An 11,561-nucleotide genomic window follows, 5' to 3' on the forward strand; every position below is an offset into this window, starting at 1 on the left:
AACAGTTGTAGTGGGGATTAAGCTTCAAAGACTTTGGGGACCATTCAATCCATTGTATTAAATTATTAAGAACACTGATTTTATTAAGTAATGTTATTAAATGAATTAATAAATGACTACATTTAGAAAACATTAAAAAGTTAAAAATACCAGGAACTAAATACTTATAGAATAAACATTTGCTTTTCTTCTCTAGTGAGCACATTAATACAGATTTCAACTCCTCCTGCCACACACACACACGCACACACATAAATATGCATGTCTTCTGTGAGCAGCTGTTCATGGTTGCATTGAGCCTCAGGAAAAGAGGAAAGGCGCTAAATCAAAATAAAATATTTATCGTTTGTATCTCCTGTCAGGGATCTTCAAAAATGCTCATTATACCCAGAATCTGAAACTATTTTTACAAAACAAGATGAACAACTGTGGGAATAGAGCAAAGGAATTTCATTCTGTGTTATGGACTGAATTGTGTCTCCTGCATATTCATATGTTGAAGTCTGAACCCCCCAGTGCACCTCAGAAAGGACTGTATCTGGAGAGAGGGCCTTTACAGAGATAATTAAGGTTAAATGATGTCATACGAGTTGGCCCTAGTCCAATTTGACTGGTGTCATTATAAGGAGAAGAAGAGACACCAGGGATGTGCAGGCACAGAAAAGGCCATGTGAGGACACAGTGTGAAGGCAGCTATCTGCAAGCTAAGGAGACAACCCTCAGAAGAAACCAAACCTATCTACACCTTGATCTTGGACTTCCAGCCTCCAGAATTCTGAGAAAACAAATTCCTGTTGTTTAAGCCACCAAGTCTGTGGTATTTTGTTATGGCAGCCCTAGCAAACTAATACATTGAGCAATTCTTTTTTTGTAGGGCATAAACTGATACTTTAATGTCCTATTTCCTGGGTAAATATTTTTAAAACTATTTTTGTGCATGCAGGAATAGGGATATATCCTGATATGATGCACTGAGAGGTACACAAAATTACCATGGGATATTGCTACCCAAAATGAATCTAATCATAAAGAAACATCAGGCAATTTTAAACTGAAGAATCATTCAAAAATAAAGGATACTAAAGATACATGACAATGGAATGCAATAGAGGATCCCACACTGGATTCTAAAACAGATCTGTTTATCTATCTATCTATCTATCTATCTATCTATCTATCTATCTATCTATCTATCTATCTATCTATCTATCTATCTATCTATCTATCTATCTATCTATCTATCTATCTATCTATCTATCTATCTATCTATCTATCTATCTATCTATCTATCTATCTATCTATCTATCTATCTATCTATCTATCTATCTATCTATCTATCTATCTATCTATCTATCTATCTATCTATCTATCTATCTATCTATCTATCTATCTATCTATCTATCTATCTATCTATCTATCTATCTATCTATCTATCTATCTATCTATCTATCTATCTATCTATCTATCTATCTATCTATCTATCTATCTATCTATCTATCTATCTATCTATCTATCTATCTATCTATCTATCTATCTATCTATCTATCTACCTACCTACCTACCTATCTATGAATCTACTGACTACCTACGTATCAATCCACCTAATCATCTATCTATGTAACAATCCATCTGTGTAAAAGACATCATTGCGATAATTGTCATAATTTGAATAAAGTCTGTAGATATAGTATTGTATCGCATTAACTTCCTAGTTTTGATAATTGTACTCTACTTTTGTAAGATAATTTTCTTGTTTTTAGGAAATATTGGAAAATCTGGGTGAAAGTATTCTGGAATTATTTGTTCTTCTTTTGACTTTTCTATAAGCTTAAAGTTATTTCAAAACATAAATGTTATAGAGTTAGGAATATAAATGAAAACAATAATCAAATTGAGAGGTATGCACATTTAACAAAATAGTTATTACACTAAATCAGGCTAAAATTTAAGCATGCTGAAAATTTAATAACATAGAGTATTCGTTTCTGTCAGGGTTAGGTTCAAAGTACAGGGAAGCATATTGGACTTAGTGTAATTTCCAGTAACATATTGCAGGGATGAGGGGCCTCACACACTTACTGTTGCAATAATATAACAAGCCTCAGGAGAACTCCAGCCAGCACAAGTCTGCAGAGACAGCTAAGCATGCCAGTGTCTAGGGATACAGGAAACTAGAAAGAAACAATCCAGTATAAACACGACTTCTAACTGGGGTGAGATGATAACTCAATGTGGTTTTCATTTGCATTTCCCTGATGCTGAGTGATGTTGAGCATTTAATTTCACGTGTCTGTTGGCCATTCGTATGCCTTCCTTTGAGAAATGCCAATTCAGCTTCTTTGTCCATTTTAATCGGGATATTTGTTTTTTTACTGTTGAGTTGTTTGAATTCCTTGTATACTGTGGATATTAATCCTTTGTCAGATGCATAGTTTGCAAATATTTTCTCCCACTCTGTAGGCTGTCTTTTTGCTCTGTTAATTGTTTCTTTTGCCGTGCAGAGGCTTTTTAGTTTGATAAAGTCCCATTTGTTTACTTTTCTTTTTGTTGCCTGTGCTTTTGGGGTCATATTCATAAAGTCTTTGCCTCATCCTACTTCCTGAAGTGTTTCCCCTGTTTTCTTTTAGAAGCTTTATAGTTTCACATCTTAAATTTAAGTCCTTAGTTGATTTTGAGTTGATTTTGGTACATGGCTAGAGGTAAAGTTCTAGTTTCATTCTGCTACATACAGATATCCAGTTTTCCTAGCACCATTTATCCAAGAGGCAGTCTTTTCCCTAACGTATGTTCTTGAAGCCTTTGTCCAAAATCAGTTGGCTATAAGTATGTGGGTTGACTTCTGGGTTATCTATTCTCTTCCATTGGTCCTTGTATCTATTTTTATGCCAGTACCATGCTGTTTTGGTTACTATAGCTTTGTCATACATTTTGAAGTCAGGTAGTTTAATACCTCCAATGTTATTTATTTATTCATTTATATACTTGCTCAGGAATGCTTTGGCTATTCAGGGTCTTTTGTTGTTCCATATGAATGTTAGGATTATTTTTTCTCTTTCTGTGAAAAATGTCATTGGTATTTTGATTGGGATTGCATTGAATCTGTAGGTCACTTTGGGCAGTAGGGACATTTTCACAATATTAACTCTTCCAATCCAAGAGCATGGAGTGTCTTTCCATCTTTTTGTGTCCTCTTTAATTTTTTTCAGCAGCAATTTGTAGTTCTCCTTGTAGAGGTCTTTCATCTTCTTGGTTGAATTGATTCCTAGGTATTTTATTTTTTTGGTGACTACTGTAAATGGGCTAGCTTTCTTGATATCTTTTTCTGCTAATTTGTTATTGGAGTATATAAATGCTACTGATTTTTGTGTGTTGATTTTGTATCCTGTAACTTTACTGAAATTGTTTATCAACTCAAAGAGTTTTTTTGTAGAGTCTTTAGGCTTTTCTCTATATAGGATCATGTTATCTGCAAAAAGGGACAGTTTGACTTTGTCTTCTCCAATCTGGATGCCCTTTGTTTCTTTTTCTTGCCTGATTGCTCTGGCTAGTATTTACAATACTATGTTAAATAGGAGTAGTGATAGTTGGTATCTTTGTCTTGTTCCCATTTCTGAGGGAAAGGCTTCCAACTTTTCCCTATTCAGGATGATATTGGCAGTGGGTTTGTCATATATGGCTTTTATTGTGTTGAGATACTTTCCTTCTATACCTAATGTGCTGAGAGTCTTTATCATGAAGGGATGTTGACTTTTGTTGAATGTCTTTTCAGTATGTACTGAAATAATCATATAGTTTTTGTCTTTGATTTTGCTGCCATGGTATATCACATTTATTGACTTGTGTGTGTTGAACCATATTTGCATCACTGGGATGAATCCCACTTGATCATGGTATATATATATATATATATTTTTTTTTAAGGTTATTCTGTATTCTATTTGCTAATATTTTTTTGAGGATTTTTGTTTCCATGTTCATCAAAGATACTGGCCTGTAGTTTTCTTTTTTGTTGTTGTATCTTTGTCTGGTTTGGGTATCAGAGTGATGCTGGCCCAATAGAATGAATTTGGGAGAATGGTCTCTGTTTCAATTTTTTTGAATAGTTTGAAGAGAATTAGTACTAATTCCTCTTTAAAAGTTTGGTAGAATTCAACAGTAAGGCCATCTAGTCCTGGGCTTTTCTTTGTTGGGAGACTTGTGATTACTACTTCAATCTCAATGCTTGTTATTGGTCTCTTAAGGTTTTCTATTTCTTGGTAGTTTGTATGTGTCCAGAAATTTGTCTATATCCTCCAAGTTTTCAAATTTGTTGGCTTATAATTGTTTGTAATAGCCTCTAATGATTCATTGAATTTCTGTAGTATCAGTTGTAATGTCTCTTTTTTCATTTCTAATTTTTGTAATTTGAGACTTTCTCTTGTTTTTCTGGTTAGCCTAGCTAATGGTTTGTCTATTTTGTTTATCTTCTCAAAATAAATATGACTTCTAAGCTGTTTGTTAATCTATTGAATTGAAGTCATGGGCAAGATCTGGGGTTCTTGAGAAGCATCTGGATGCCCTGTAACTCTCTGGCTGAGGTGAGTGGCCCTGGGTGGACTTGCCGGTATCCCAGCTAGTGACTTGTGGCCCTGATAGGTGCTCTCAAGTAGCCTGAAGTTCTTCAATTTAAATGGAAAACCATGTATGGGGATACTGGAGGTCAGGGTCAGGAACTTAGGCTTTGAGGGGAATAAAAGGGAGTGCTCGGTGTGTTCCTTCTCCCTTATTTAGTTTTTCTTGTGTAAGTGTAGCTGTGCATTCGATGTATTATCTGTTTCTCTGTCCTTGTGGGAGACATGAACAATGTCTCCTTTTGGTTGGCCAAATTGCCTTCCCCCCAAGATTAACAACAAAAATTAGTATCTTATATCCCAAGGAAGATAAAATCTGATGTTTCATAGGAAAGGAAATTGATGGTATAAAATATGCTTCACAGGATGCAGAATAGAAATCCTGACCATCTCCTGATATTCCTAATTGGAAGAGAAATTCTGGCTATAAGGTGCTTTACCTGACTACTTGTCTAGTTCCTTTAGGGAATATTCAATAATGATAATATACTGGATCCAAAATAATGTTAAATAATTAGAAAATGTTTAATATGATAGACAATAAAAATAGAATTAATCATTATGTTTCTAATGTCTCAAATAGCATCTTGACTTTTTGAACTGAAACAAATAGAGTGTGAAGTAGAAATTTCCCTGTGTTTATATTCTACTTTTACAGATTAAATTATTCAAAACCTTAGTTCTAAATCATGTGTTAAACTACTAAGGTGATTCTCTAATTTTTGACTTGATAAGCTCTGGAATGGACAAGAACCTTGGAGAGAAGGAGAGGAATTTGTTCAAATCAGTGGCTAAATTAATCTGAATGAGACCTATTGAGATTTCCAGCCAGACTGTTAAAGAAAAACTACTCCCTCTTTCTTTTCTTTCCTGTCTTACCAAACTTCCTGAAACAAAACAGGCAACGATTTTTGAACAGGAATATACTAGTTGCCACACAGGCCAACAGGAACCTAATCACATCCAAGGAGTGGTACTGGAACCAGGTGAGGTCATGAAAAGCTGGCCGCAGATGCTTGGCTCCTTTGTGGCGCATGACAAATTTGGTCCAGAAGACTGCTCGGTCCAGGGGCTTCACAGGCTGATCATGGTGAATCCTTGATAACCTCATAGCATTCTCTTTGTAGCTGAAGATTGAACACATTGATAAAAAATTTGAGAATTAAAGAATTTGTTAAGAACATGATCACCTAAAATTATGTTATATATTCTTAACATTCTGTAGTGGATTGAATTATGTCCCCACCAAACTCATTGAAGCTTGAATTGTGTCCTCAAATTTCATATATTAGAAGCTTAATCCCCACTTAAACTGTTGAGGGTGGGAAATCCTATTATGGTAATTGAACGGTGGAGCCTTGAAGAGGTGAATCGATTGCAGGACCATGCAGTAGTGATAGATTAAAAATGGTGGTCAGGAGTGTGGTTTGGAGGGCTTTAAAAGAAGAGTGAATGAAGAGGTTATTCTCTCTCTGCTCTCTCAGCTTCCACCATCCTGCAATGTGAGGGGTCACTGTCACCACCACCAGATGTGTTCCCTGAACTTTGCACTTCCCAACCTCAGAAACTGTAAGCAATAAATTTAGTTTTCTTTATAAATCACCCAGTTCTGTTTATTTCATTATAAGCATCAGAAATGGACTGATACGCATTCCTAATTGGAAATAGCATTTTAAAAGTTCAGAAGTACGAATGAATATAGAATGTGTAGGCTGAGAATGCCAAACTTTGATCTCATTTGTCAAGTGTGATGTTAGGGCCAGGAAAGAGACAGGCAGCAGTGTTCAGGGGTAGGCCTATGATAAAGGGACCCCTTCCCTCACCCAGGTTTGGCCTGGAGTTGTTGGTGTGAACAATAAGCTGGTCTTCAATAGTACCGGGTAATGGTTTCAGTCTATGATCTTTGTGGCCATGATACTCAGACTAAAACAAAGAGCCCATCTGATCTCATGGGCTAGAAGAAGGGTCTCAGAATGAGTAGATGCTGCAATCTTGGTTGCAGGCTGTGGAGGGATTCAAGTGCCAGTGGTGAGATGGGACAATGGCAACAGCAAGGACACTAACCCTTCCAACTTCATTCAAAGAACAGAAGGCCAGGCCGGGGTTCTGGCTCAAGGTTTTGGATGGTTTACCTAGAAGAAGAGTTTCCTCGGATTTGAGAGGAAGGTGATAGCTTTATTCTCCCACACTGGGGTACCATGATTATTTAAGAAGAGTGTAACAACATTAAGTTGTAGAAGACAGTAAAACAACATGTAGAAAGTTCTGAAGGAGAAAATTGTGAGCCAGGGATATAATACAAAGTGAAGTTGTACTTCGTTTTTTAAAAAAATAAGGCAGGTCTTTCTTAATATGCAAGAACTTACGTAATAAATACCTCTGGATAGATTTCAAGAAAATAAAGAAACAACAAAATCAACCACACACATAAAAAAATACTTGTCAGATAACAAATTAATAAAAACAAAAAGCCTCCAGGAATGGGAGGACTGTAGTAAAACTGGAATAGTATCATTAAGTCCATACAATATAAAACTAAGATTAAACAGCATTGGACATTGAGGGCACAGGCAAGACGTCCATGTTGTAAGCCTCAACAATGTAATAACATATCAAACAAAAATTAATATCTGGTGTTGAAGAGATGGATGGGAAGTTGGGAAATGACTTCATAGTGAAAATCTATTCTATACTGATCAAATTTGGAAACATTTTTTGAATAATTATTCTGATCTCTTAATGTAAGCAACTTATCTGATATTAAATATTTATCCAAAGCTTGGTGATTCTTTCAATTTTATTTTAGTTTCTTTTTCTTTTTAAATTAAAATGTACCAGTATAGGATATTTTTAATTAAAAAGTAACACCACTCAATTTTTGTAAAATGACTTTCATCTTTTTCTTTTCTTTTAAAAAAATTTTTTTATCTTAACTTCTCAACATACATTGTACGCGTTCTTCTTCCCCCCTTTCCCCTCCCCCCCACATCATATCTGTTCACTTGTCTTAGAAAGTTGAAGGAATTGTTGTGATTGTTGTGTCTTCTTCTCCCCCCTTTGTTTGTTTGTGTGTTTATTTATTTATTTATTTTTAGCTCCCACAAATAAGTGAGAACATGTGGCATTTCATCTTTTTCTTTTCTACTTAATTAGAAAAGGGAAATATCTGAAGATATGTTTCTCTCCTGGTAAGATTGGTTATAGACGTGTGGAGAGAGTTTAGTGATTTTTAATTTTTATTTATCTATTTTGGCTATACTCATATAGTTTAAATTCTTTATAATGGGTATGCCTGTAATTTTTTAGATATTTACATAATCATTATCAAAAATATTAAGATTTATGTGTCTTTAACAGTAGCTCATTTTCTTTAAAGAAATTTAAGTATTTCTTCAAGATTGTAACCTGTTATCCATTAATAGTAGATGAATCACAATGCCTCCATAGAATTTTGGGAGTAAAAGACAATTGTATTTGATATTAGTATGTGTTGGTAATTATTTAAGAGTAATTCATTTTCAAATAGAATGAATGGTAGTATTTCAGTCTGTTTTATAGCAGAGTAGAATTCCTTTGTGTAGATATACCACATTTTCCGTATCCACTCATCTGATGATGGACATCTGGGCTTGTTCCAACTCTTGGCTATTGTAGATAGTGCTGCAGTAAACATGGGAGTACAGGTATCCCTTCAACATCATGATTTGGATTCCTCTGGGTATATTCCCAGCAGTGGAATAGCTGGGTCATAATTATATTAAGTGAAATAAGTCAGTCTCAGAAAGAGAAATACCACATGTTCTCACTTATTTGTGGGAGCTAAAAATAAATAAATACACAAACAAACGGGGGGGCGGGGAAGCAGACACAACAGTCACAATTCCTTGAACTTGTTAATACAAATGAACAGATGCGATGTTGATGGGGGGGAGGGGGGAGGGGAGGGGAGAGGAGGAATCAGTAAAGGGACACGGAAATCAACTACACTGTATATTGATAAAGTTTTAAAAAATAGAATGAAACAGTTTATTGCTTTTAAAATACTAGATGCTTCTCAGAAAAGAATACATTCTACACTCATGAAGGGTTGTAAATCACTGCCTTCAAAGCATTAAGCAGATCTGAACTCGTCACTGTTTGCAAGTCCACTTCAACAGCTGCCCCTTTGCCTTTACTTGAGCCATATCATCAGGCTGATCAGCAAACATGGGAATTCCCACCATAGGGACCCCATGGTAAATAGCTTCATAGATTCTATTGGTTCCACAGTGGGTGATAAAAGCTCTGGTTTGGGGATGACCTAAGAGGGAAAAAATAACTTACCATTATTCTAAGTTATGAGAATTCTAGAAACAGAAAAACACGGCACCTGTATAAATCATTGATTCTATTAGTCAGCATCTTCTATGCAATTTGCTGTGCCAGAAGGTTATATATAGATTCCAATAGGCTCCAAAGATAGCAGCAGTTTGTTATTCCAGAAATTAAGTCATTCCACAAAATTCTGGGATTTGTCCTGAGTTTAAATGATAGAGAGTAGTTACCAGGTAGACAAGTTATTTGTGTGAGGAGTACATAAATTTTAAAAAGTGGAAAGATTCAAGAAACTAAACTTTTGTGTTTGTGGGGAAAAGGAGGTAAGATGTGCAGGGTTTCAAGTACAAAATGTTGCGTAACAGGCTAGAAAGACTAGGGCAAGTTCATGAAGTGCTCTGTTTAAGAAAATGGGATTTTGCACGTGATTTTATAACAGTATTGAGCCATTTATAATACTAAAAGTGGTGATATACAAATGTCCAATAATGGGATTACCATATTTTTCTTTTCAAAAAGTTATACTGGGCAGGGGGAGGGGTTGCCGCTGGCTGGTTAGCTCAGTCAGTTACAGCGTGGTGTTACATCACCAAGGTCAAGGGTTCAGATCCCTATACTGGCCAGCTGTCAAACAAACAAACAAAAAGTTATAGTGGGGAAGACGGAATAGAGGTGGGACAAAATGGATGACAGAGAATCAGGAGGAGGTTGCAATATTCCACACAAAAGTTAATGAGAGGCTGATCTAAGGGTATGTTGACTCTCAATCTGGGTCTGAGGTTGTATGATAAATCAGAGAATTTTAAATTTCATGTTGATGTTAGAGCTCCAAAAGAAATGTGAAGACATTAAGTTTGTTGGCTTATGTTGCATATAAATTTGTTGGATTTGTCTGTTGCTTCTCTTTGGTCTTACCAAGAAGATCATTCTGTGGAATCCATTCACAGAACCTGGTATTGGGACCTAATGTGTCTGGTTTCTTTCCTGTGTATCTCCACAGAACCTATTAAGATAAATGTCTTTACTCTATCAGAAGATTTTTGGAATCACAGCCTGTCAAATGAGACAGTTGAAATTAATCTAGTTACAGTTACAGTTAGAATTAATCTAGTTCCATACCTCCATGTAACAGATTAGCAAATTGAGGCCCTGAGTTATTAAGTGCTGAATGTTTTTAAACCATTGAAACTACAATTATGTTTTCTAATGCTTGCGATAATTCTAATACATGGGCCATCATTATCAGGACAATTCTCACTTAGTAGATGGAGTAACAAATGATTACATATTGGTATTAAACAGGTCATCCTAGAAAAGAGAATTTTTTAAAAGCAGTTTTCAGAAACACAGTGATGTTACTTACATTTACTCTGTTAAGAATTTGTTAATGTTTTAAACTTTTGTTAATACTTGACAGTAATAGAAGCATACTTTGTTCTTATTGTGGTGAAATATACGTAATATATATCATTTAAATCTGTTTTAAGTACACAATTTTGTGGCATTAAATACATCTACAATGGCATGTAACTATCGCCACTATCTATTCCCAAAATGTTTTCATCTCCAATAGAACTCTCTCCATCTCCCCCCAATCACCAGACCCTGGTAATCTCTATTCTACTTTCTGTCTCTATGAATTTGACTGCTCTAGCGGAATCGTGGTATTTGCCTTTTTGCCCCTGGCTTATTTCACTTAGCGTTATGTCCTCAAGATTCATTCATGTTGTAACATGTGTCAGAATTTCCTTCTTTTTCAGGCTGAATAACATTCCATTGTGTGTATATACCACATTTTATTTATCCATTCATCTGCCAATGGGCACGTGGGTTATTTGCACATTTTGTGTATTATAAATAATGCTGCTGTAGATACTGGTATACAAATATCTTTTCAAGTTTCTGCTTTTGATTCTTCTGGATCAATACCTATGAGTGGAATTGATGGATCATATGGCATAGTTCTGCGTTTAATTTTTTGAGGAATTCCTAAAATTTTCTTCACAGTTGCTGCACTATTTTGCTTTCCCACCAGCAATGCACAAGGTGTCCAATTTCTCCACATCCTCATCAACACTTGTTATTTTCCATTTTTTTAAATAGCCATCCTCATGGGTCCAAGGTGGTTTCTTCCTGCAATTTTGATTTGCATTTCTCTAATGACTAATGATGTTGAACATTTTTTATGTGTTTATAGGCCATTTGTATATCTTCTTTGGAGAAATGTTTACTCAAGTTATTTTCCACTTTTGAATTGTTTGTTGCTGCTGTTGTCATTGTTGTTGTTGAGTTGTAGGAATTCCTTATGTATTGTGCATATTAATCCTTATCACATACATGACTTGCAAATATTTTCTTTCAATATGTACATGGTATTTTGCTTTCTTGAAAATGTCCTTTCATGCACAATAGTTCTTTTTTGTTTGTTTTTTTCCTAATTTTATTTTGTCAATATACAATGAGGTTGATTATTGTGGCCCATTACCGAAACCCCCGCCCCTCCTCCCTCTCCCCCCTCCCACCCAACAATGTCCTTTCTGTTTGGTTGTCGTATCAACTTCAAGGAGTTGTAGTTGTTAAGTCTTCTTCCCCCCACCCCCGGTTTTTTTGTGTGTGCGTGTGAATTTATTTATTTAT

At 35.4% G+C, this 11,561-nt stretch overlaps 1 pseudogene; it reads right to left on the reverse strand.

The window, feature by feature from the left end:
* Positions 1-5,457: 5,457 nt before the first annotated feature.
* Positions 5,458-11,561, reverse strand: part of LOC103600598 — a 10,495-nt pseudogene continuing 4,391 nt past the window's right edge.

This window comes from Galeopterus variegatus, unplaced genomic scaffold, assembly GCF_000696425.1.
Source record: "Galeopterus variegatus unplaced genomic scaffold, G_variegatus-3.0.2 Scaffold3399, whole genome shotgun sequence".
In the NCBI taxonomy this organism is placed as follows: Eukaryota; Metazoa; Chordata; class Mammalia; order Dermoptera; family Cynocephalidae; genus Galeopterus; species Galeopterus variegatus.